This window comes from Triturus cristatus, chromosome 6 (genome assembly GCF_964204655.1).
Source record: "Triturus cristatus chromosome 6, aTriCri1.1, whole genome shotgun sequence".
Taxonomy (NCBI): Eukaryota; Metazoa; Chordata; class Amphibia; order Caudata; family Salamandridae; genus Triturus; species Triturus cristatus.
In genome coordinates this window covers 882,140,524-882,163,821 of record NC_140589.1, presented here as the reverse complement: position 1 = coordinate 882,163,821, position 23,298 = coordinate 882,140,524, and the positions used below count along the sequence as shown (strand labels likewise).

Here is a 23,298-nt window from a genome sequence, read left to right as displayed (position 1 = left end):
GTGCAGGCAGGTGTGTGCACTTGAGTGCTGACCCATTTACATGTGTGAGAGGGACAAGCAAATTGCCTGTGGGATGTAGGCCTACAACTGGAACCAAGCAGCCAGGCAGAACCACAGGTAAGGAGAGAGGAAGGCAGTTCATTATTAGAGCAGGATCATGAGCATCTTGCCCTGCTCCCTTCTGCCCCGATCGGCCCCGATCGGCCAAGACCTCTCTATTAGGGTGGAGGGTGAACATTTCTTGGACCTCAGAAACTGAGGGATGCAGCGCCGATATGTCCTCCAAGGGCCTAGAGGACCTGGTGCCCAATCATGCCTGGTGTTTTTCAGCTTACCCGACCAATCTGGTTGCAAGGCGGATTTTAACAGTACTGCTGAAAAGGGACTCCCAGACAGCCCTGAGGCCATCATTTGCATAGGCCCTCCCCTTCTCTTTCTCTTGCTTCCCACAAAGCAACGCATCGCTGGCAGCAGTATAGATTTGGGGGTTGTGAAGAATAATGACAGGGAGGCTGAAGAAGGGAAAGAAAAGTCCCAGAAGTCCTGCAGGCTTCCTTGCTAAATGCAGCTGGCCATAGAGTGCACCTTCATTACTGCGAGGTAAATACATTAAAAATGTTGAGGAGAGACAAATTGAAAAATAGATATTAGGAGGAAAGCACTGGAACCTGCTTTATTATTTCAATTAGTCTTGAAAACATAGAACATTTCTCTCCTGAAAGCTGGTAAAAATATGGAACGCTTCACGAATTTGCGTGTCATCCTTGCGCAGGGGCCATGCTAATCTTCTCTGTATCGTTCCAATTTTAGTATATGTGCCGCCGAAGCGAGCACACTTCCTTGATGAACCTACAATGTTTATAAACTCTCTAAATCTACGGTCTCTAGACATAGGGTGGCCTGGCAGAGATGCTCGTATGGCCAGTAAGCATTCAAATCTGAGCCAATGGGCAAAAATGCATGAAGAGTAACAATCCATTATTCTTCACTGCATTTGTGGTCCAAGACTTCACCAATTGGAAGTATGTAGATTATGCCAGGGTTGCAAAGGCTCATGGTTCAGGCTACTGACAAGGAACATTGTGACATCATGCTGCCTGTGGAACAGTGATATTAAAGGTGAGACAGCTGCACAGTAGGTTAGGTGAAGGGCTCTGAGAGGTGAAAGGCAGCATGCTTGGGTCCCTGGACAAGGTGAGCCTATGACAAGGTGTCTGAATTTTCGCCTGTATTGTAATATTAAACACTTTATTGTTGTACCCGCCTGCTGATTAAGGAGTCCTCAAGATCAGCTCCACACAGACGTGGAACTGATGATGTTAATGCAGAATATTTAAGAAACTGAGGCTGATCTAAAACATTTCCTTGGACCTAGGACCATTTCCCCTGACTTTTAGGTCCTTCGTCCTCCTAAAGTCCTTTGTATAAGTTAGGAACACCTGACAGAACAGAATTTCAGGAGGTCAGGTGGGTTTACTTGTGTCTTCTGGTTGTGAGCAGTAAACGTGGCTAAAAAGGTTGATGGAATGGTGTTTTAAAACACACACACACACACACAACTTCTGGTCCTCTTAAGGACAAAAGTATGGGTAATCCTACATGGGGCCAGTGGCGCAATGGATAACGCGTCTGACTACGGATCAGAAGATTGTGGGTTCGACTCCTATCTGGCTCGAAAGGGTCATAGGTCCCTGTTTTATGGTATTCCTGTGGAATTCTTATTTACCTCAGACTTGTTGTAGGTTCAATATTCTCGAGCAGGACTCATCCAGCAGTCGTTCCATGGTAGGGCTGCAGTAATAGGACCACGGCTAGTTAAAAGTTTCCCATTTGCTGCTGGATTCTATGTGAAGGCCGTCATGTGGTGTGCTGCTTTTGTATTTCAACATGGGTCTCTGAGTCTCTAAACTAGGAAAAAATCTTGTTGAGAAAAGTGTGTGTGAGAGGGTCTGTGGGTGCAGGCAGGTGTGTGCACTTGAGTGCTGACCCATTTACATGTGTGAGAGGGACAAGCAAATTGCCTGTGGGATGTAGGCCTACAACTGGAACCAAGCAGCCAGGCAGAACCACAGGTAAGGAGAGAGGAAGGCAGTTCATTATTAGAGCAGGATCATGAGCATCTTGCCCTGCTCCCTTCTGCCCCGATCGGCCACGATCGGCCAAGACCTCTCTATTAGGGTGGAGGGTGAACATTTCTTGGACCTCAGAAACTGAGGGATGCAGCGCCGATATGTCCTCCAAGGGCCTAGAGGACCTGGTGCCCAATCATGCCTGGTGTTTTTCAGCTTACCCGACCAATCTGGTTGCAAGGCGGATTTTAACAGTACTGCTGAAAAGGGACTCCCAGACAGCCCTGAGGCCATCATTTGCATAGGCCCTCCCCTTCTCTTTCTCTTGCTTCCCACAAAGCAACGCATCGCTGGCAGCAGTATAGATTTGGGGGTTGTGAAGAATAATGACAGGGAGGCTGAAGAAGGGAAAGAAAAGTCCCAGAAGTCCTGCAGGCTTCCTTGCTAAATGCAGCTGGCCATAGAGTGCACCTTCATTACTGCGAGGTAAATACATTAAAAATGTTGAGGAGAGACAAATTGAAAAATAGATATTAGGAGGAAAGCACTGGAACCTGCTTTATTATTTCAATTAGTCTTGAAAACATAGAACATTTCTCTCCTGAAAGCTGGTAAAAATATGGAACGCTTCACGAATTTGCGTGTCATCCTTGCGCAGGGGCCATGCTAATCTTCTCTGTATCGTTCCAATTTTAGTATATGTGCCGCCGAAGCGAGCACACTTCATTGATGAACCTACAATGTTTATAAACTCTCTAAATCTACGGTCTCTAGACATAGGGTGGCCTGGCAGAGATGCTCGTATGGCCAGTAAGCATTCAAATCTGAGCCAATGGGCAAAAATGCATGAAGAGTAACAATCCATTATTCTTCACTGCATTTGTGGTCCAAGACTTCACCAATTGGAAGTATGTAGATTATGCCAGGGTTGCAAAGGCTCATGGTTCAGGCTACTGACAAGGAACATTGTGACATCTTGCTGCCTGTGGAACAGTGATATTAAAGGTGAGACAGCTGCACAGTAGGTTAGGTGAAGGGCTCTGAGAGGTGAAAGGCAGCATGCTTGGGTCCCTGGACAAGGTGAGCCTATGACAAGGTGTCTGAATTTTCGCCTGTATTGTAATATTAAACACTTTATTGTTGTACCCGCCTGCTGATTAAGGAGTCCTCAAGATCAGCTCCACACAGACGTGGAACTGATGATGTTAATGGAGAATATTTAAGAAACTGAGGCTGATCTAAAACATTTCCTTGGACCTAGGACCATTTCCCCTGACTTTTAGGTCCTTCGTCCTCCTAAAGTCCTTTGTATAAGTTAGGAACACCTGACAGAACAGAATTTCAGGAGGTCAGGTGGGTTTACTTGTGTCTTCTGGTTGTGAGCAGTAAACGTGGCTAAAAAGGTTGATGGAATGGTGTTTTAAAACACACACACACACACACACACAACTTCTGGTCCTCTTAAGGACAAAAGTATGGGTAATCCTACATGGGGCCAGTGGCGCAATGGATAACGCGTCTGACTATGGATCAGAAGATTGTAGGTTCGACTCCTATCTGGCTCGAAAGGGTCATAGGTCCCTGTTTTATGGTATTCCTGTGGAATTCTTATTTACCTCAGACTTGTTGTAGGTTCAATATTCTCGAGCAGGACTCATCCAGCAGTCGTTCCATGGTAGGGCTGCAGTAATAGGACCACGGCTAGTTAAAAGTTTCCCATTTGCTGCTGGATTCTATGTGAAGGCCGTCATGTGGTGTGCTGCTTTTGTATTTCAACATGGGTCTCTGAGTCTCTAAACTAGGAAAAAATCTTGTTGAGAAAAGTGTGTGTGAGAGGGTCTGTGGGTGCAGGCAGGTGTGTGCACTTGAGTGCTGACCCATTTACATGTGTGAGAGGGACAAGCAAATTGCCTGTGGGATGTAGGCCTACAACTGGAACCAAGCAGCCAGGCAGAACCACAGGTAAGGAGAGAGGAAGGCAGTTCATTATTAGAGCAGGATCATGAGCATCTTGCCCTGCTCCCTTCTGCCCCGATCGGCCCCGATCGGCCAAGACCTCTCTATTAGGGTGGAGGGTGAACATTTCTTGGACCTCAGAAACTGAGGGATGCAGCGCCGATATGTCCTCCAAGGGCCTAGAGGACCTGGTGCCCAATCATGCCTGGTGTTTTTCAGCTTACCCGACCAATCTGGTTGCAAGGCGGATTTTAACAGTACTGCTGAAAAGGGACTCCCAGACAGCCCTGAGGCCATCATTTGCATAGGCCCTCCCCTTCTCTTTCTCTTGCTTCCCACAAAGCAACGCATCGCTGGCAGCAGTATAGATTTGGGGGTTGTGAAGAATAATGACAGGGAGGCTGAAGAAGGGAAAGAAAAGTCCCAGAAGTCCTGCAGGCTTCCTTGCTAAATGCAGCTGGCCATAGAGTGCACCTTCATTACTGCGAGGTAAATACATTAAAAATGTTGAGGAGAGACAAATTGAAAAATAGATATTAGGAGGAAAGCACTGGAACCTGCTTTATTATTTCAATTAGTCTTGAAAACATAGAACATTTCTCTCCTGAAAGCTGGTAAAAATATGGAACGCTTCACGAATTTGCGTGTCATCCTTGCGCAGGGGCCATGCTAATCTTCTCTGTATCGTTCCAATTTTAGTATATGTGCCGCCGAAGCGAGCACACTTCCTTGATGAACCTACAATGTTTATAAACTCTCTAAATCTACGGTCTCTAGACATAGGGTGGCCTGGCAGAGATGCTCGTATGGCCAGTAAGCATTCAAATCTGAGCCAATGGGCAAAAATGCATGAAGAGTAACAATCCATTATTCTTCACTGCATTTGTGGTCCAAGACTTCACCAATTGGAAGTATGTAGATTATGCCAGGGTTGCAAAGGCTCATGGTTCAGGCTACTGACAAGGAACATTGTGACATCATGCTGCCTGTGGAACAGTGATATTAAAGGTGAGACAGCTGCACAGTAGGTTAGGTGAAGGGCTCTGAGAGGTGAAAGGCAGCATGCTTGGGTCCCTGGACAAGGTGAGCCTATGACAAGGTGTCTGAATTTTCGCCTGTATTGTAATATTAAACACTTTATTGTTGTACCCGCCTGCTGATTAAGGAGTCCTCAAGATCAGCTCCACACAGACGTGGAACTGATGATGTTAATGCAGAATATTTAAGAAACTGAGGCTGATCTAAAACATTTCCTTGGACCTAGGACCATTTCCCCTGACTTTTAGGTCCTTCGTCCTCCTAAAGTCCTTTGTATAAGTTAGGAACACCTGACAGAACAGAATTTCAGGAGGTCAGGTGGGTTTACTTGTGTCTTCTGGTTGTGAGCAGTAAACGTGGCTAAAAAGGTTGATGGAATGGTGTTTTAAAACACACACACACACACACACACACAACTTCTGGTCCTCTTAAGGACAAAAGTATGGGTAATCCTACATGGGGCCAGTGGCGCAATGGATAACGCGTCTGACTATGGATCAGAAGATTGTAGGTTCGACTCCTATCTGGCTCGAAAGGGTCATAGGTCCCTGTTTTATGGTATTCCTGTGGAATTCTTATTTACCTCAGACTTGTTGTAGGTTCAATATTCTCGAGCAGGACTCATCCAGCAGTCGTTCCATGGTAGGGCTGCAGTAATAGGACCACGGCTAGTTAAAAGTTTCCCATTTGCTGCTGGATTCTATGTGAAGGCCGTCATGTGGTGTGCTGCTTTTGTATTTCAACATGGGTCTCTGAGTCTCTAAACTAGGAAAAAATCTTGTTGAGAAAAGTGTGTGTGAGAGGGTCTGTGGGTGCAGGCAGGTGTGTGCACTTGAGTGCTGACCCATTTACATGTGTGAGAGGGACAAGCAAATTGCCTGTGGGATGTAGGCCTACAACTGGAACCAAGCAGCCAGGCAGAACCACAGGTAAGGAGAGAGGAAGGCAGTTCATTATTAGAGCAGGATCATGAGCATCTTGCCCTGCTCCCTTCTGCCCCGATCGGCCCCGATCGGCCAAGACCTCTCTATTAGGGTGGAGGGTGAACATTTCTTGGACCTCAGAAACTGAGGGATGCAGCGCCGATATGTCCTCCAAGGGCCTAGAGGACCTGGTGCCCAATCATGCCTGGTGTTTTTCAGCTTACCCGACCAATCTGGTTGCAAGGCGGATTTTAACAGTACTGCTGAAAAGGGACTCCCAGACAGCCCTGAGGCCATCATTTGCATAGGCCCTCCCCTTCTCTTTCTCTTGCTTCCCACAAAGCAACGCATCGCTGGCAGCAGTATAGATTTGGGGGTTGTGAAGAATAATGACAGGGAGGCTGAAGAAGGGAAAGAAAAGTCCCAGAAGTCCTGCAGGCTTCCTTGCTAAATGCAGCTGGCCATAGAGTGCACCTTCATTACTGCGAGGTAAATACATTAAAAATGTTGAGGAGAGACAAATTGAAAAATAGATATTAGGAGGAAAGCACTGGAACCTGCTTTATTATTTCAATTAGTCTTGAAAACATAGAACATTTCTCTCCTGAAAGCTGGTAAAAATATGGAACGCTTCACGAATTTGCGTGTCATCCTTGCGCAGGGGCCATGCTAATCTTCTCTGTATCGTTCCAATTTTAGTATATGTGCCGCCGAAGCGAGCACACTTCCTTGATGAACCTACAATGTTTATAAACTCTCTAAATCTACGGTCTCTAGACATAGGGTGGCCTGGCAGAGATGCTCGTATGGCCAGTAAGCATTCAAATCTGAGCCAATGGGCAAAAATGCATGAAGAGTAACAATCCATTATTCTTCACTGCATTTGTGGTCCAAGACTTCACCAATTGGAAGTATGTAGATTATGCCAGGGTTGCAAAGGCTCATGGTTCAGGCTACTGACAAGGAACATTGTGACATCATGCTGCCTGTGGAACAGTGATATTAAAGGTGAGACAGCTGCACAGTAGGTTAGGTGAAGGGCTCTGAGAGGTGAAAGGCAGCATGCTTGGGTCCCTGGACAAGGTGAGCCTATGACAAGGTGTCTGAATTTTCGCCTGTATTGTAATATTAAACACTTTATTGTTGTACCCGCCTGCTGATTAAGGAGTCCTCAAGATCAGCTCCACACAGACGTGGAACTGATGATGTTAATGCAGAATATTTAAGAAACTGAGGCTGATCTAAAACATTTCCTTGGACCTAGGACCATTTCCCCTGACTTTTAGGTCCTTCGTCCTCCTAAAGTCCTTTGTATAAGTTAGGAACACCTGACAGAACAGAATTTCAGGAGGTCAGGTGGGTTTACTTGTGTCTTCTGGTTGTGAGCAGTAAACGTGGCTAAAAAGGTTGATGGAATGGTGTTTTAAAACACACACACACACACACAACTTCTGGTCCTCTTAAGGACAAAAGTATGGGTAATCCTACATGGGGCCAGTGGCGCAATGGATAACGCGTCTGACTACGGATCAGAAGATTGTGGGTTCGACTCCTATCTGGCTCGAAAGGGTCATAGGTCCCTGTTTTATGGTATTCCTGTGGAATTCTTATTTACCTCAGACTTGTTGTAGGTTCAATATTCTCGAGCAGGACTCATCCAGCAGTCGTTCCATGGTAGGGCTGCAGTAATAGGACCACGGCTAGTTAAAAGTTTCCCATTTGCTGCTGGATTCTATGTGAAGGCCGTCATGTGGTGTGCTGCTTTTGTATTTCAACATGGGTCTCTGAGTCTCTAAACTAGGAAAAAATCTTGTTGAGAAAAGTGTGTGTGAGAGGGTCTGTGGGTGCAGGCAGGTGTGTGCACTTGAGTGCTGACCCATTTACATGTGTGAGAGGGACAAGCAAATTGCCTGTGGGATGTAGGCCTACAACTGGAACCAAGCAGCCAGGCAGAACCACAGGTAAGGAGAGAGGAAGGCAGTTCATTATTAGAGCAGGATCATGAGCATCTTGCCCTGCTCCCTTCTGCCCCGATCGGCCACGATCGGCCAAGACCTCTCTATTAGGGTGGAGGGTGAACATTTCTTGGACCTCAGAAACTGAGGGATGCAGCGCCGATATGTCCTCCAAGGGCCTAGAGGACCTGGTGCCCAATCATGCCTGGTGTTTTTCAGCTTACCCGACCAATCTGGTTGCAAGGCGGATTTTAACAGTACTGCTGAAAAGGGACTCCCAGACAGCCCTGAGGCCATCATTTGCATAGGCCCTCCCCTTCTCTTTCTCTTGCTTCCCACAAAGCAACGCATCGCTGGCAGCAGTATAGATTTGGGGGTTGTGAAGAATAATGACAGGGAGGCTGAAGAAGGGAAAGAAAAGTCCCAGAAGTCCTGCAGGCTTCCTTGCTAAATGCAGCTGGCCATAGAGTGCACCTTCATTACTGCGAGGTAAATACATTAAAAATGTTGAGGAGAGACAAATTGAAAAATAGATATTAGGAGGAAAGCACTGGAACCTGCTTTATTATTTCAATTAGTCTTGAAAACATAGAACATTTCTCTCCTGAAAGCTGGTAAAAATATGGAACGCTTCACGAATTTGCGTGTCATCCTTGCGCAGGGGCCATGCTAATCTTCTCTGTATCGTTCCAATTTTAGTATATGTGCCGCCGAAGCGAGCACACTTCATTGATGAACCTACAATGTTTATAAACTCTCTAAATCTACGGTCTCTAGACATAGGGTGGCCTGGCAGAGATGCTCGTATGGCCAGTAAGCATTCAAATCTGAGCCAATGGGCAAAAATGCATGAAGAGTAACAATCCATTATTCTTCACTGCATTTGTGGTCCAAGACTTCACCAATTGGAAGTATGTAGATTATGCCAGGGTTGCAAAGGCTCATGGTTCAGGCTACTGACAAGGAACATTGTGACATCTTGCTGCCTGTGGAACAGTGATATTAAAGGTGAGACAGCTGCACAGTAGGTTAGGTGAAGGGCTCTGAGAGGTGAAAGGCAGCATGCTTGGGTCCCTGGACAAGGTGAGCCTATGACAAGGTGTCTGAATTTTCGCCTGTATTGTAATATTAAACACTTTATTGTTGTACCCGCCTGCTGATTAAGGAGTCCTCAAGATCAGCTCCACACAGACGTGGAACTGATGATGTTAATGGAGAATATTTAAGAAACTGAGGCTGATCTAAAACATTTCCTTGGACCTAGGACCATTTCCCCTGACTTTTAGGTCCTTCGTCCTCCTAAAGTCCTTTGTATAAGTTAGGAACACCTGACAGAACAGAATTTCAGGAGGTCAGGTGGGTTTACTTGTGTCTTCTGGTTGTGAGCAGTAAACGTGGCTAAAAAGGTTGATGGAATGGTGTTTTAAAACACACACACACACACACACACAACTTCTGGTCCTCTTAAGGACAAAAGTATGGGTAATCCTACATGGGGCCAGTGGCGCAATGGATAACGCGTCTGACTATGGATCAGAAGATTGTAGGTTCGACTCCTATCTGGCTCGAAAGGGTCATAGGTCCCTGTTTTATGGTATTCCTGTGGAATTCTTATTTACCTCAGACTTGTTGTAGGTTCAATATTCTCGAGCAGGACTCATCCAGCAGTCGTTCCATGGTAGGGCTGCAGTAATAGGACCACGGCTAGTTAAAAGTTTCCCATTTGCTGCTGGATTCTATGTGAAGGCCGTCATGTGGTGTGCTGCTTTTGTATTTCAACATGGGTCTCTGAGTCTCTAAACTAGGAAAAAATCTTGTTGAGAAAAGTGTGTGTGAGAGGGTCTGTGGGTGCAGGCAGGTGTGTGCACTTGAGTGCTGACCCATTTACATGTGTGAGAGGGACAAGCAAATTGCCTGTGGGATGTAGGCCTACAACTGGAACCAAGCAGCCAGGCAGAACCACAGGTAAGGAGAGAGGAAGGCAGTTCATTATTAGAGCAGGATCATGAGCATCTTGCCCTGCTCCCTTCTGCCCCGATCGGCCCCGATCGGCCAAGACCTCTCTATTAGGGTGGAGGGTGAACATTTCTTGGACCTCAGAAACTGAGGGATGCAGCGCCGATATGTCCTCCAAGGGCCTAGAGGACCTGGTGCCCAATCATGCCTGGTGTTTTTCAGCTTACCCGACCAATCTGGTTGCAAGGCGGATTTTAACAGTACTGCTGAAAAGGGACTCCCAGACAGCCCTGAGGCCATCATTTGCATAGGCCCTCCCCTTCTCTTTCTCTTGCTTCCCACAAAGCAACGCATCGCTGGCAGCAGTATAGATTTGGGGGTTGTGAAGAATAATGACAGGGAGGCTGAAGAAGGGAAAGAAAAGTCCCAGAAGTCCTGCAGGCTTCCTTGCTAAATGCAGCTGGCCATAGAGTGCACCTTCATTACTGCGAGGTAAATACATTAAAAATGTTGAGGAGAGACAAATTGAAAAATAGATATTAGGAGGAAAGCACTGGAACCTGCTTTATTATTTCAATTAGTCTTGAAAACATAGAACATTTCTCTCCTGAAAGCTGGTAAAAATATGGAACGCTTCACGAATTTGCGTGTCATCCTTGCGCAGGGGCCATGCTAATCTTCTCTGTATCGTTCCAATTTTAGTATATGTGCCGCCGAAGCGAGCACACTTCCTTGATGAACCTACAATGTTTATAAACTCTCTAAATCTACGGTCTCTAGACATAGGGTGGCCTGGCAGAGATGCTCGTATGGCCAGTAAGCATTCAAATCTGAGCCAATGGGCAAAAATGCATGAAGAGTAACAATCCATTATTCTTCACTGCATTTGTGGTCCAAGACTTCACCAATTGGAAGTATGTAGATTATGCCAGGGTTGCAAAGGCTCATGGTTCAGGCTACTGACAAGGAACATTGTGACATCATGCTGCCTGTGGAACAGTGATATTAAAGGTGAGACAGCTGCACAGTAGGTTAGGTGAAGGGCTCTGAGAGGTGAAAGGCAGCATGCTTGGGTCCCTGGACAAGGTGAGCCTATGACAAGGTGTCTGAATTTTCGCCTGTATTGTAATATTAAACACTTTATTGTTGTACCCGCCTGCTGATTAAGGAGTCCTCAAGATCAGCTCCACACAGACGTGGAACTGATGATGTTAATGCAGAATATTTAAGAAACTGAGGCTGATCTAAAACATTTCCTTGGACCTAGGACCATTTCCCCTGACTTTTAGGTCCTTCGTCCTCCTAAAGTCCTTTGTATAAGTTAGGAACACCTGACAGAACAGAATTTCAGGAGGTCAGGTGGGTTTACTTGTGTCTTCTGGTTGTGAGCAGTAAACGTGGCTAAAAAGGTTGATGGAATGGTGTTTTAAAACACACACACACACACACACACAACTTCTGGTCCTCTTAAGGACAAAAGTATGGGTAATCCTACATGGGGCCAGTGGCGCAATGGATAACGCGTCTGACTACGGATCAGAAGATTGTAGGTTCGACTCCTATCTGGCTCGAAAGGGTCATAGGTCCCTGTTTTATGGTATTCCTGTGGAATTCTTATTTACCTCAGACTTGTTGTAGGTTCAATATTCTCGAGCAGGACTCATCCAGCAGTCGTTCCATGGTAGGGCTGCAGTAATAGGACCACGGCTAGTTAAAAGTTTCCCATTTGCTGCTGGATTCTATGTGAAGGCCGTCATGTGGTGTGCTGCTTTTGTATTTCAACATGGGTCTCTGAGTCTCTAAACTAGGAAAAAATCTTGTTGAGAAAAGTGTGTGTGAGAGGGTCTGTGGGTGCAGGCAGGTGTGTGCACTTGAGTGCTGACCCATTTACATGTGTGAGAGGGACAAGCAAATTGCCTGTGGGATGTAGGCCTACAACTGGAACCAAGCAGCCAGGCAGAACCACAGGTAAGGAGAGAGGAAGGCAGTTCATTATTAGAGCAGGATCATGAGCATCTTGCCCTGCTCCCTTCTGCCCCGATCGGCCCCGATCGGCCAAGACCTCTCTATTAGGGTGGAGGGTGAACATTTCTTGGACCTCAGAAACTGAGGGATGCAGCGCCAATATGTCCTCCAAGGGCCTAGAGGACCTGGTGCCCAATCATGCCTGGTGTTTTTCAGCTTACCCGACCAATCTGGTTGCAAGGCGGATTTTAACAGTACTGCTGAAAAGGGACTCCCGGACAGCCCTGAGGCCATCATTTGCATAGGCCCTCCCCTTCTCTTTCTCTTGCTTCCCACAAAGCAACGCATCGCTGGCAGCAGTATAGATTTGGGGGTTGTGAAGAATAATGACAGGGAGGCTGAAGAAGGGAAAGAAAAGTCCCAGAAGTCCTGCAGGCTTCCTTGCTAAATGCAGCTGGCCATAGAGTGCACCTTCATTACTGCGAGGTAAATACATTAAAAATGTTGAGGAGAGACAAATTGAAAAATAGATATTAGGAGGAAAGCACTGGAACCTGCTTTATTATTTCAATTAGTCTTGAAAACATAGAACATTTCTCTCCTGAAAGCTGGTAAAAATATGGAACGCTTCACGAATTTGCGTGTCATCCTTGCGCAGGGGCCATGCTAATCTTCTCTGTATCGTTCCAATTTTAGTATATGTGCCGCCGAAGCGAGCACACTTCATTGATGAACCTACAATGTTTATAAACTCTCTAAATCTACGGTCTCTAGACATAGGGTGGCCTGGCAGAGATGCTCGTATGGCCAGTAAGCATTCAAATCTGAGCCAATGGGCAAAAATGCATGAAGAGTAACAATCCATTATTCTTCACTGCATTTGTGGTCCAAGACTTCACCAATTGGAAGTATGTAGATTATGCCAGGGTTGCAAAGGCTCATGGTTCAGGCTACTGACAAGGAACATTGTGACATCATGCTGCCTGTGGAACAGTGATATTAAAGGTGAGACAGCTGCACAGTAGGTTAGGTGAAGGGCTCTGAGAGGTGAAAGGCAGCATGCTTGGGTCCCTGGACAAGGTGAGCCTATGACAAGGTGTCTGAATTTTCGCCTGTATTGTAATATTAAACACTTTATTGTTGTACCCGCCTGCTGATTAAGGAGTCCTCAAGATCAGCTCCACACAGACGTGGAACTGATGATGTTAATGCAGAATATTTAAGAAACTGAGGCTGATCTAAAACATTTCCTTGGACCTAGGACCATTTCCCCTGACTTTTAGGTCCTTCGTCCTCCTAAAGTCCTTTGTATAAGTTAGGAACACCTGACAGAACAGAATTTCAGGAGGTCAGGTGGGTTTACTTGTGTCTTCTGGTTGTGAGCAGTAAACGTGGCTAAAAAGGTTGATGGAATGGTGTTTTAAAACACACACACACACACACACACACAACTTCTGGTCCTCTTAAGGACAAAAGTATGGGTAATCCTACATGGGGCCAGTGGCGCAATGGATAACGCGTCTGACTACGGATCAGAAGATTGTGGGTTCGACTCCTATCTGGCTCGAAAGGGTCATAGGTCCCTGTTTTATGGTATTCCTGTGGAATTCTTATTTACCTCAGACTTGTTGTAGGTTCAATATTCTCGAGCAGGACTCATCCAGCAGTCGTTCCATGGTAGGGCTGCAGTAATAGGACCACGGCTAGTTAAAAGTTTCCCATTTGCTGCTGGATTCTATGTGAAGGCCGTCATGTGGTGTGCTGCTTTTGTATTTCAACATGGGTCTCTGAGTCTCTAAACTAGGAAAAAATCTTGTTGAGAAAAGTGTGTGTGAGAGGGTCTGTGGGTGCAGGCAGGTGTGTGCACTTGAGTGCTGACCCATTTACATGTGTGAGAGGGACAAGCAAATTGCCTGTGGGATGTAGGCCTACAACTGGAACCAAGCAGCCAGGCAGAACCACAGGTAAGGAGAGAGGAAGGCAGTTCATTATTAGAGCAGGATCATGAGCATCTTGCCCTGCTCCCTTCTGCCCCGATCGGCCACGATCGGCCAAGACCTCTCTATTAGGGTGGAGGGTGAACATTTCTTGGACCTCAGAAACTGAGGGATGCAGCGCCGATATGTCCTCCAAGGGCCTAGAGGACCTGGTGCCCAATCATGCCTGGTGTTTTTCAGCTTACCCGACCAATCTGGTTGCAAGGCGGATTTTAACAGTACTGCTGAAAAGGGACTCCCAGACAGCCCTGAGGCCATCATTTGCATAGGCCCTCCCCTTCTCTTTCTCTTGCTTCCCACAAAGCAACGCATCGCTGGCAGCAGTATAGATTTGGGGGTTGTGAAGAATAATGACAGGGAGGCTGAAGAAGGGAAAGAAAAGTCCCAGAAGTCCTGCAGGCTTCCTTGCTAAATGCAGCTGGCCATAGAGTGCACCTTCATTACTGCGAGGTAAATACATTAAAAATGTTGAGGAGAGACAAATTGAAAAATAGATATTAGGAGGAAAGCACTGGAACCTGCTTTATTATTTCAATTAGTCTTGAAAACATAGAACATTTCTCTCCTGAAAGCTGGTAAAAATATGGAACGCTTCACGAATTTGCGTGTCATCCTTGCGCAGGGGCCATGCTAATCTTCTCTGTATCGTTCCAATTTTAGTATATGTGCCGCCGAAGCGAGCACACTTCATTGATGAACCTACAATGTTTATAAACTCTCTAAATCTACGGTCTCTAGACATAGGGTGGCCTGGCAGAGATGCTCGTATGGCCAGTAAGCATTCAAATCTGAGCCAATGGGCAAAAATGCATGAAGAGTAACAATCCATTATTCTTCACTGCATTTGTGGTCCAAGACTTCACCAATTGGAAGTATGTAGATTATGCCAGGGTTGCAAAGGCTCATGGTTCAGGCTACTGACAAGGAACATTGTGACATCATGCTGCCTGTGGAACAGTGATATTAAAGGTGAGACAGCTGCACAGTAGGTTAGGTGAAGGGCTCTGAGAGGTGAAAGGCAGCATGCTTGGGTCCCTGGACAAGGTGAGCCTATGACAAGGTGTCTGAATTTTCGCCTGTATTGTAATATTAAACACTTTATTGTTGTACCCGCCTGCTGATTAAGGAGTCCTCAAGATCAGCTCCACACAGACGTGGAACTGATGATGTTAATGCAGAATATTTAAGAAACTGAGGCTGATCTAAAACATTTCCTTGGACCTAGGACCATTTCCCCTGACTTTTAGGTCCTTCGTCCTCCTAAAGTCCTTTGTATAAGTTAGGAACACCTGACAGAACAGAATTTCAGGAGGTCAGGTGGGTTTACTTGTGTCTTCTGGTTGTGAGCAGTAAACGTGGCTAAAAAGGTTGATGGAATGGTGTTTTAAAACACACACACACACACACACACAACTTCTGGTCCTCTTAAGGACAAAAGTATGGGTAATCCTACATGGGGCCAGTGGCGCAATGGATAACGCGTCTGACTATGGATCAGAAGATTGTAGGTTCGACTCCTATCTGGCTCGAAAGGGTCATAGGTCCCTGTTTTATGGTATTCCTGTGGAATTCTTATTTACCTCAGACTTGTTGTAGGTTCAATATTCTCGAGCAGGACTCATCCAGCAGTCGTTCCATGGTAGGGCTGCAGTAATAGGACCACGGCTAGTTAAAAGTTTCCCATTTGCTGCTGGATTCTATGTGAAGGCCGTCATGTGGTGTGCTGCTTTTGTATTTCAACATGGGTCTCTGAGTCTCTAAACTAGGAAAAAATCTTGTTGAGAAAAGTGTGTGTGAGAGGGTCTGTGGGTGCAGGCAGGTGTGTGCACTTGAGTGCTGACCCATTTACATGTGTGAGAGGGACAAGCAAATTGCCTGTGGGATGTAGGCCTACAACTGGAACCAAGCAGCCAGGCAGAACCACAGGTAAGGAGAGAGGAAGGCAGTTCATTATTAGAGCAGGATCATGAGCATCTTGCCCTGCTCCCTTCTGCCCCGATCGGCCCCGATCGGCCAAGACCTCTCTATTAGGGTGGAGGGTGAACATTTCTTGGACCTCAGAAACTGAGGGATGCAGCGCCGATATGTCCTCCAAGGGCCTAGAGGACCTGGTGCCCAATCATGCCTGGTGTTTTTCAGCTTACCCGACCAATCTGGTTGCAAGGCGGATTTTAACAGTACTGCTGAAAAGGGACTCCCAGACAGCCCTGAGGCCATCATTTGCATAGGCCCTCCCCTTCTCTTTCTCTTGCTTCCCACAAAGCAACGCATCGCTGGCAGCAGTATAGATTTGGGGGTTGTGAAGAATAATGACAGGGAGGCTGAAGAAGGGAAAGAAAAGTCCCAGAAGTCCTGCAGGCTTCCTTGCTAAATGCAGCTGGCCATAGAGTGCACCTTCATTACTGCGAGGTAAATACATTAAAAATGTTGAGGAGAGACAAATTGAAAAATAGATATTAGGAGGAAAGCACTGGAACCTGCTTTATTATTTCAATTAGTCTTGAAAACATAGAACATTTCTCTCCTGAAAGCTGGTAAAAATATGGAACGCTTCACGAATTTGCGTGTCATCCTTGCGCAGGGGCCATGCTAATCTTCTCTGTATCGTTCCAATTTTAGTATATGTGCCGCCGAAGCGAGCACACTTCCTTGATGAACCTACAATGTTTATAAACTCTCTAAATCTACGGTCTCTAGACATAGGGTGGCCTGGCAGAGATGCTCGTATGGCCAGTAAGCATTCAAATCTGAGCCAATGGGCAAAAATGCATGAAGAGTAACAATCCATTATTCTTCACTGCATTTGTGGTCCAAGACTTCACCAATTGGAAGTATGTAGATTATGCCAGGGTTGCAAAGGCTCATGGTTCAGGCTACTGACAAGGAACATTGTGACATCATGCTGCCTGTGGAACAGTGATATTAAAGGTGAGACAGCTGCACAGTAGGTTAGGTGAAGGGCTCTGAGAGGTGAAAGGCAGCATGCTTGGGTCCCTGGACAAGGTGAGCCTATGACAAGGTGTCTGAATTTTCGCCTGTATTGTAATATTAAACACTTTATTGTTGTACCCGCCTGCTGATTAAGGAGTCCTCAAGATCAGCTCCACACAGACGTGGAACTGATGATGTTAATGCAGAATATTTAAGAAACTGAGGCTGATCTAAAACATTTCCTTGGACCTAGGACCATTTCCCCTGACTTTTAGGTCCTTCGTCCTCCTAAAGTCCTTTGTATAAGTTAGGAACACCTGACAGAACAGAATTTCAGGAGGTCAGGTGGGTTTACTTGTGTCTTCTGGTTGTGAGCAGTAAACGTGGCTAAAAAGGTTGATGGAATGGTGTTTTAAAACACACACACACACACACACACAACTTCTGGTCCTCTTAAGGACAAAAGTATGGGTAATCCTACATGGGGCCAGTGGCGCAATGGATAACGCGTCTGACTACGGATCAGAAGATTGTAGGTTCGACTCCTATCTGGCTCGAAAGGGTCATAGGTCCCTGTTTTATGGTATTCCTGTGGAATTCTTATTTACCTCAGACTTGTTGTAGGTTCAATATTCTCGAGCAGGACTCATCCAGCAGTCGTTCCATGGTAGGGCTGCAGTAATAGGACCACGGCTAGTTAAAAGTTTCCCATTTGCTGCTGGATTCTATGTGAAGGCCGTCATGTGGTGTGCTGCTTTTGTATTTCAACATGGGTCTCTGAGTCTCTAAACTAGGAAAAAATCTTGTTGAGAAAAGTGTGTGTGAGAGGGTCTGTGGGTGCAGGCAGGTGTGTGCACTTGAGTGCTGACCCATTTACATGTGTGAGAGGGACAAGCAAATTGCCTGTGGGATGTAGGCCTACAACTGGAACCAAGCAGCCAGGCAGAACCACAGGTAAGGAGAGAGGAAGGCAGTTCATTATTAGAGCAGGATCATGAGCATCTTGCCCTGCTCCCTTCTGCCCCGATCGGCCCCGATCGGCCAAGACCTCTCTATTAGGGTGGAGGGTGAACATTTCTTGGACCTCAGAAACTGAGGGATGCAGCGCCAATATGTCCTCCAAGGGCCTAGAGGACCTGGTGCCCAATCATGCCTGGTGTTTTTCAGCTTACCCGACCAATCTGGTTGCAAGGCGGATTTTAACAGTACTGCTGAAAAGGGACTCCCAGACAGCCCTGAGGCCATCATTTGCATAGGCCCTCCCCTTCTCTTTCTCTTGCTTCCCACAAAGCAACGCATCGCTGGCAGCAGTATAGATTTGGGGGTTGTGAAGAATAATGACAGGGAGGCTGAAGAAGGGAAAGAAAAGTCCCAGAAGTCCTGCAGGCTTCCTTGCTAAATGCAGCTGGCCATAGAGTGCACCTTCATTACTGCGAGGTAAATACATTAAAAATGTTGAGGAGAGACAAATTGAAAAATAGATATTAGGAGGAAAGCACTGGAACCTGCTTTATTATTTCAATTAGTCTTGAAAACATAGAACATTTCTCTCCTGAAAGCTGGTAAAAATATGGAACGCTTCACGAATTTGCGTGTCATCCTTGCGCAGGGGCCATGCTAATCTTCTCTGTATCGTTCCAATTTTAGTATATGTGCCGCCGAAGCGAGCACACTTCATTGATGAACCTACAATGTTTATAAACTCTCTAAATCTACGGTCTCTAGACATAGGGTGGCCTGGCAGAGATGCTCGTATGGCCAGTAAGCATTCAAATCTGAGCCAATGGGCAAAAATGCATGAAGAGTAACAATCCATTATTCTTCACTGCATTTGTGGTCCAAGACTTCACCAATTGGAAGTATGTAGATTATGCCAGGGTTGCAAAGGCTCATGGTTCAGGCTACTGACAAGGAACATTGTGACATCATGCTGCCTGTGGAACAGTGATATTAAAGGTGAGACAGCTGCACAGTAGGTTAGGTGAAGGGCTCTGAGAGGTGAAAGGCAGCATGCTTGGGTCCCTGGACAAGGTGAGCCTATGACAAGGTGTCTGAATTTTCGCCTGTATTGTAATATTAAACACTTTATTGTTGTACCCGCCTGCTGATTAAGGAGTCCTCAAGATCAGCTCCACACAGACGTGGAACTGATGATGTTAATGCAGAATATTTAAGAAACTGAGGCTGATCTAAAACATTTCCTTGGACCTAGGACCATTTCCCCTGACTTTTAGGTCCTTCGTCCTCCTAAAGTCCTTTGTATAAGTTAGGAACACCTGACAGAACAGAATTTCAGGAGGTCAGGTGGGTTTACTTGTGTCTTCTGGTTGTGAGCAGTAAACGTGGCTAAAAAGGTTGATGGAATGGTGTTTTAAAACACACACACACACACACACACACAACTTCTGGTCCTCTTAAGGACAAAAGTATGGGTAATCCTACATGGGGCCAGTGGCGCAATGGATAACGCGTCTGACTACGGATCAGAAGATTGTGGGTTCGACTCCTATCTGGCTCGAAAGGGTCATAGGTCCCTGTTTTATGGTATTCCTGTGGAATTCTTATTTACCTCAGACTTGTTGTAGGTTCAATATTCTCGAGCAGGACTCATCCAGCAGTCGTTCCATGGTAGGGCTGCAGTAATAGGACCACGGCTAGTTAAAAGTTTCCCATTTGCTGCTGGATTCTATGTGAAGGCCGTCATGTGGTGTGCTGCTTTTGTATTTCAACATGGGTCTCTGAGTCTCTAAACTAGGAAAAAATCTTGTTGAGAAAAGTGTGTGTGAGAGGGTCTGTGGGTGCAGGCAGGTGTGTGCACTTGAGTGCTGACCCATTTACATGTGTGAGAGGGACAAGCAAATTGCCTGTGGGATGTAGGCCTACAACTGGAACCAAGCAGCCAGGCAGAACCACAGGTAAGGAGAGAGGAAGGCAGTTCATTATTAGAGCAGGATCATGAGCATCTTGCCCTGCTCCCTTCTGCCCCGATCGGCCCCGATCGGCCAAGACCTCTCTATTAGGGTGGAGGGTGAACATTTCTTGGACCTCAGAAACTGAGGGATGCAGCGCCAATATGTCCTCCAAGGGCCTAGAGGACCTGGTGCCCAATCATGCCTGGTGTTTTTCAGCTTACCCGACCAATCTGGTTGCAAGGCGGATTTTAACAGTACTGCTGAAAAGGGACTCCCAGACAGCCCTGAGGCCATCATTTGCATAGGCCCTCCCCTTCTCTTTCTCTTGCTTCCCACAAAGCAACGCATCGCTGGCAGCAGTATAGATTTGGGGGTTGTGAAGAATAATGACAGGGAGGCTGAAGAAGGGAAAGAAAAGTCCCAGAAGTCCTGCAGGCTTCCTTGCTAAATGCAGCTGGCCATAGAGTGCACCTTCATTACTGCGAGGTAAATACATTAAAAATGTTGAGGAGAGACAAATTGAAAAATAGATATTAGGAGGAAAGCACTGGAACCTGCTTTATTATTTCAATTAGTCTTGAAAACATAGAACATTTCTCTCCTGAAAGCTGGTAAAAATATGGAACGCTTCACGAATTTGCGTGTCATCCTTGCGCAGGGGCCATGCTAATCTTCTCTGTATCGTTCCAATTTTAGTATATGTGCCGCCGAAGCGAGCACACTTCATTGATGAACCTACAATGTTTATAAACTCTCTAAATCTACGGTCTCTAGACATAGGGTGGCCTGGCAGAGATGCTCGTATGGCCAGTAAGCATTCAAATCTGAGCCAATGGGCAAAAATGCATGAAGAGTAACAATCCATTATTCTTCACTGCATTTGTGGTCCAAGACTTCACCAATTGGAAGTATGTAGATTATGCCAGGGTTGCAAAGGCTCATGGTTCAGGCTACTGACAAGGAACATTGTGACATCATGCTGCCTGTGGAACAGTGATATTAAAGGTGAGACAGCTGCACAGTAGGTTAGGTGAAGGGCTCTGAGAGGTGAAAGGCAGCATGCTTGGGTCCCTGGACAAGGTGAGCCTATGACAAGGTGTCTGAATTTTCGCCTGTATTGTAATATTAAACACTTTATTGTTGTACCCGCCTGCTGATTAAGGAGTCCTCAAGATCAGCTCCACACAGACGTGGAACTGATGATGTTAATGCAGAATATTTAAGAAACTGAGGCTGATCTAAAACATTTCCTTGGACCTAGGACCATTTCCCCTGACTTTTAGGTCCTTCGTCCTCCTAAAGTCCTTTGTATAAGTTAGGAACACCTGACAGAACAGAATTTCAGGAGGTCAGGTGGGTTTACTTGTGTCTTCTGGTTGTGAGCAGTAAACGTGGCTAAAAAGGTTGATGGAATGGTGTTTTAAAACACACACACACACACACACACACAACTTCTGGTCCTCTTAAGGACAAAAGTATGGGTAATCCTACATGGGGCCAGTGGCGCAATGGATAACGCGTCTGACTACGGATCAGAAGATTGTGGGTTCGACTCCTATCTGGCTCGAAAGGGTCATAGGTCCCTGTTTTATGGTATTCCTGTGGAATTCTTATTTACCTCAGACTTGTTGTAGGTTCAATATTCTCGAGCAGGACTCATCCAGCAGTCGTTCCATGGTAGGGCTGCAGTAATAGGACCACGGCTAGTTAAAAGTTTCCCATTTGCTGCTGGATTCTATGTGAAGGCCGTCATGTGGTGTGCTGCTTTTGTATTTCAACATGGGTCTCTGAGTCTCTAAACTAGGAAAAAATCTTGTTGAGAAAAGTGTGTGTGAGAGGGTCTGTGGGTGCAGGCAGGTGTGTGCACTTGAGTGCTGACCCATTTACATGTGTGAGAGGGACAAGCAAATTGCCTGTGGGATGTAGGCCTACAACTGGAACCAAGCAGCCAGGCAGAACCACAGGTAAGGAGAGAGGAAGGCAGTTCATTATTAGAGCAGGATCATGAGCATCTTGCCCTGCTCCCTTCTGCCCCGATCGGCCACGATCGGCCAAGACCTCTCTATTAGGGTGGAGGGTGAACATTTCTTGGACCTCAGAAACTGAGGGATGCAGCGCCGATATGTCCTCCAAGGGCCTAGAGGACCTGGTGCCCAATCATGCCTGGTGTTTTTCAGCTTACCCGACCAATCTGGTTGCAAGGCGGATTTTAACAGTACTGCTGAAAAGGGACTCCCAGACAGCCCTGAGGCCATCATTTGCATAGGCCCTCCCCTTCTCTTTCTCTTGCTTCCCACAAAGCAACGCATCGCTGGCAGCAGTATAGATTTGGGGGTTGTGAAGAATAATGACAGGGAGGCTGAAGAAGGGAAAGAAAAGTCCCAGAAGTCCTGCAGGCTTCCTTGCTAAATGCAGCTGGCCATAGAGTGCACCTTCATTACTGCGAGGTAAATACATTAAAAATGTTGAGGAGAGACAAATTGAAAAATAGATATTAGGAGGAAAGCACTGGAACCTGCTTTATTATTTCAATTAGTCTTGAAAACATAGAACATTTCTCTCCTGAAAGCTGGTAAAAATATGGAACGCTTCACGAATTTGCGTGTCATCCTTGCGCAGGGGCCATGCTAATCTTCTCTGTATCGTTCCAATTTTAGTATATGTGCCGCCGAAGCGAGCACACTTCATTGATGAACCTACAATGTTTATAAACTCTCTAAATCTACGGTCTCTAGACATAGGGTGGCCTGGCAGAGATGCTCGTATGGCCAGTAAGCATTCAAATCTGAGCCAATGGGCAAAAATGCATGAAGAGTAACAATCCATTATTCTTCACTGCATTTGTGGTCCAAGACTTCACCAATTGGAAGTATGTAGATTATGCCAGGGTTGCAAAGGCTCATGGTTCAGGCTACTGACAAGGAACATTGTGACATCATGCTGCCTGTGGAACAGTGATATTAAAGGTGAGACAGCTGCACAGTAGGTTAGGTGAAGGGCTCTGAGAGGTGAAAGGCAGCATGCTTGGGTCCCTGGACAAGGTGAGCCTATGACAAGGTGTCTGAATTTTCGCCTGTATTGTAATATTAAACACTTTATTGTTGTACCCGCCTGCTGATTAAGGAGTCCTCAAGATCAGCTCCACACAGACGTGGAACTGATGATGTTAATGCAGAATATTTAAGAAACTGAGGCTGATCTAAAACATTTCCTTGGACCTAGGACCATTTCCCCTGACTTTTAGGTCCTTCGTCCTCCTAAAGTCCTTTGTATAAGTTAGGAACACCTGACAGAACAGAATTTCAGGAGGTCAGGTGGGTTTACTTGTGTCTTCTGGTTGTGAGCAGTAAACGTGGCTAAAAAGGTTGATGGAATGGTGTTTTAAAACACACACACACACACACACACAACTTCTGGTCCTCTTAAGGACAAAAGTATGGGTAATCCTACATGGGGCCAGTGGCGCAATGGATAACGCGTCTGACTATGGATCAGAAGATTGTAGGTTCGACTCCTATCTGGCTCGAAAGGGTCATAGGTCCCTGTTTTATGGTATTCCTGTGGAATTCTTATTTACCTCAGACTTGTTGTAGGTT

The 23,298-nt window shown here is 46.1% G+C and overlaps 24 non-coding genes across 24 annotated transcripts; 12 read left to right on the top strand and 12 right to left on the bottom strand.

The window, feature by feature from the left end:
* Nucleotides 1-727: 727 nt before the first annotated feature.
* LOC146818256 (U6 spliceosomal RNA) lies at nucleotides 728-834 on the bottom strand. Its single transcript, XR_014963463.1, has one exon. It is a non-coding gene; the product is annotated as a U6 spliceosomal RNA (small nuclear RNA).
* A 768-nt stretch (nucleotides 835-1,602) lies between these two features.
* On the top strand, nucleotides 1,603-1,675 carry TRNAR-ACG (transfer RNA arginine (anticodon ACG)). Its single transcript has one exon. It is a non-coding gene; the product is annotated as a tRNA-Arg (tRNA).
* Nucleotides 1,676-2,682: 1,007 nt separating this feature from the next.
* LOC146818254 (U6 spliceosomal RNA) lies at nucleotides 2,683-2,789 on the bottom strand. Its single transcript, XR_014963462.1, has one exon. It is a non-coding gene; the product is annotated as a U6 spliceosomal RNA (small nuclear RNA).
* A 772-nt stretch (nucleotides 2,790-3,561) lies between these two features.
* On the top strand, nucleotides 3,562-3,634 carry TRNAH-AUG (transfer RNA histidin (anticodon AUG)). Its single transcript has one exon. It is a non-coding gene; the product is annotated as a tRNA-His (tRNA).
* Nucleotides 3,635-4,641: 1,007 nt separating this feature from the next.
* On the bottom strand, nucleotides 4,642-4,748 carry LOC146818252 (U6 spliceosomal RNA). Its single transcript, XR_014963461.1, has one exon. It is a non-coding gene; the product is annotated as a U6 spliceosomal RNA (small nuclear RNA).
* A 774-nt stretch (nucleotides 4,749-5,522) lies between these two features.
* TRNAH-AUG (transfer RNA histidin (anticodon AUG)) lies at nucleotides 5,523-5,595 on the top strand. Its single transcript has one exon. It is a non-coding gene; the product is annotated as a tRNA-His (tRNA).
* A 1,007-nt stretch (nucleotides 5,596-6,602) lies between these two features.
* Nucleotides 6,603-6,709, bottom strand: LOC146818250 (U6 spliceosomal RNA). The gene has a single exon (XR_014963460.1). It is a non-coding gene; the product is annotated as a U6 spliceosomal RNA (small nuclear RNA).
* A 768-nt stretch (nucleotides 6,710-7,477) lies between these two features.
* TRNAR-ACG (transfer RNA arginine (anticodon ACG)) lies at nucleotides 7,478-7,550 on the top strand. The gene has a single exon. It is a non-coding gene; the product is annotated as a tRNA-Arg (tRNA).
* A 1,007-nt stretch (nucleotides 7,551-8,557) lies between these two features.
* On the bottom strand, nucleotides 8,558-8,664 carry LOC146818248 (U6 spliceosomal RNA). The gene has a single exon (XR_014963459.1). It is a non-coding gene; the product is annotated as a U6 spliceosomal RNA (small nuclear RNA).
* A 772-nt stretch (nucleotides 8,665-9,436) lies between these two features.
* TRNAH-AUG (transfer RNA histidin (anticodon AUG)) lies at nucleotides 9,437-9,509 on the top strand. The gene has a single exon. It is a non-coding gene; the product is annotated as a tRNA-His (tRNA).
* Nucleotides 9,510-10,516: 1,007 nt separating this feature from the next.
* Nucleotides 10,517-10,623, bottom strand: LOC146818246 (U6 spliceosomal RNA). Its single transcript, XR_014963458.1, has one exon. It is a non-coding gene; the product is annotated as a U6 spliceosomal RNA (small nuclear RNA).
* A 772-nt stretch (nucleotides 10,624-11,395) lies between these two features.
* On the top strand, nucleotides 11,396-11,468 carry TRNAR-ACG (transfer RNA arginine (anticodon ACG)). Its single transcript has one exon. It is a non-coding gene; the product is annotated as a tRNA-Arg (tRNA).
* A 1,007-nt stretch (nucleotides 11,469-12,475) lies between these two features.
* On the bottom strand, nucleotides 12,476-12,582 carry LOC146818244 (U6 spliceosomal RNA). Its single transcript, XR_014963457.1, has one exon. It is a non-coding gene; the product is annotated as a U6 spliceosomal RNA (small nuclear RNA).
* Nucleotides 12,583-13,356: 774 nt separating this feature from the next.
* TRNAR-ACG (transfer RNA arginine (anticodon ACG)) lies at nucleotides 13,357-13,429 on the top strand. The gene has a single exon. It is a non-coding gene; the product is annotated as a tRNA-Arg (tRNA).
* A 1,007-nt stretch (nucleotides 13,430-14,436) lies between these two features.
* LOC146818242 (U6 spliceosomal RNA) lies at nucleotides 14,437-14,543 on the bottom strand. The gene has a single exon (XR_014963456.1). It is a non-coding gene; the product is annotated as a U6 spliceosomal RNA (small nuclear RNA).
* A 772-nt stretch (nucleotides 14,544-15,315) lies between these two features.
* On the top strand, nucleotides 15,316-15,388 carry TRNAH-AUG (transfer RNA histidin (anticodon AUG)). Its single transcript has one exon. It is a non-coding gene; the product is annotated as a tRNA-His (tRNA).
* A 1,007-nt stretch (nucleotides 15,389-16,395) lies between these two features.
* Nucleotides 16,396-16,502, bottom strand: LOC146818240 (U6 spliceosomal RNA). Its single transcript, XR_014963455.1, has one exon. It is a non-coding gene; the product is annotated as a U6 spliceosomal RNA (small nuclear RNA).
* Nucleotides 16,503-17,274: 772 nt separating this feature from the next.
* On the top strand, nucleotides 17,275-17,347 carry TRNAR-ACG (transfer RNA arginine (anticodon ACG)). The gene has a single exon. It is a non-coding gene; the product is annotated as a tRNA-Arg (tRNA).
* Nucleotides 17,348-18,354: 1,007 nt separating this feature from the next.
* Nucleotides 18,355-18,461, bottom strand: LOC146818238 (U6 spliceosomal RNA). Its single transcript, XR_014963454.1, has one exon. It is a non-coding gene; the product is annotated as a U6 spliceosomal RNA (small nuclear RNA).
* Nucleotides 18,462-19,235: 774 nt separating this feature from the next.
* Nucleotides 19,236-19,308, top strand: TRNAR-ACG (transfer RNA arginine (anticodon ACG)). Its single transcript has one exon. It is a non-coding gene; the product is annotated as a tRNA-Arg (tRNA).
* Nucleotides 19,309-20,315: 1,007 nt separating this feature from the next.
* On the bottom strand, nucleotides 20,316-20,422 carry LOC146818236 (U6 spliceosomal RNA). Its single transcript, XR_014963453.1, has one exon. It is a non-coding gene; the product is annotated as a U6 spliceosomal RNA (small nuclear RNA).
* A 774-nt stretch (nucleotides 20,423-21,196) lies between these two features.
* Nucleotides 21,197-21,269, top strand: TRNAR-ACG (transfer RNA arginine (anticodon ACG)). Its single transcript has one exon. It is a non-coding gene; the product is annotated as a tRNA-Arg (tRNA).
* Nucleotides 21,270-22,276: 1,007 nt separating this feature from the next.
* LOC146818234 (U6 spliceosomal RNA) lies at nucleotides 22,277-22,383 on the bottom strand. The gene has a single exon (XR_014963452.1). It is a non-coding gene; the product is annotated as a U6 spliceosomal RNA (small nuclear RNA).
* Nucleotides 22,384-23,155: 772 nt separating this feature from the next.
* Nucleotides 23,156-23,228, top strand: TRNAH-AUG (transfer RNA histidin (anticodon AUG)). Its single transcript has one exon. It is a non-coding gene; the product is annotated as a tRNA-His (tRNA).
* Nucleotides 23,229-23,298: the final 70 nt, after the last annotated feature.